At 52.3% G+C, this 631-nt stretch overlaps 1 long non-coding RNA gene across 1 annotated transcript; it reads left to right on the plus strand.

Moving 5' to 3' along the window:
- Positions 1–352, plus strand: LOC109365262. Its single transcript, XR_002110872.2, has 2 exons — positions 1–102; positions 196–352. It is a non-coding gene; the product is annotated as an uncharacterized LOC109365262 (long non-coding RNA).
- The last annotated feature ends 279 nt before the right edge of the window (positions 353–631 follow it).

Below are 631 nucleotides of genomic sequence, written 5' to 3' on the forward strand. Positions count from 1 at the left end.
TGGGAGGATACAGGACAGGAGACCTGGAACGTCTCTGCCGTGAGAGACCGGCCGATCCTCCGGAGGTCCTCTCACACCTGCAGGGTCGTAAGAGGTGAACAGGTAGGTAAATACGGAACCTGTGCCATTGCTCACAGAGCTCTATAGCGCAGCTAATGACATGTCATGTGGTTTTTGGTTGTTTTCTTTGCTTAGAGAAACGAGACGGCTGCTGGTGTACAGACTGTGACAGGAACGGTGTAAGAGTCTGCAGAAAACGGGCTTCTCCCAGAGGAGAGCTACGTGCAAACACTCCTGTTTGAAAGGTACTTCCCCCAGATCTTTGGTGATTAATAAATTGTACTTTACTGAAGGTGCTTTGTGTTGGCCACCGTCATTCCATACTGCACTGCAGCGCACAGCGTGGATATCAGAGCTAGTGGCAGCACGGCACTGAATATCCAGGTACTTCGCAGCACCCCAGAAGGTGGGCAGGGGAGGGTGCAAAGGTGTGAGACTGAAAGGGAGAAGGTTTGCGGTGGAGGGGCGAGGAAAACGTACTCTGAAGCACTTGCGTGAGAACTCTCACTGGCAACAGCGAGCAAGTTTTAAGTGACCGAAAGCAGAACAAACGTGGGGTGCAGCTGACGGT

The sequence above is a fragment of the Meleagris gallopavo genome, unplaced genomic scaffold, assembly GCF_000146605.3.
Source record: "Meleagris gallopavo isolate NT-WF06-2002-E0010 breed Aviagen turkey brand Nicholas breeding stock unplaced genomic scaffold, Turkey_5.1 ChrUn_random_7180001998803, whole genome shotgun sequence".
In the NCBI taxonomy this organism is placed as follows: domain Eukaryota; kingdom Metazoa; phylum Chordata; class Aves; order Galliformes; family Phasianidae; genus Meleagris; species Meleagris gallopavo.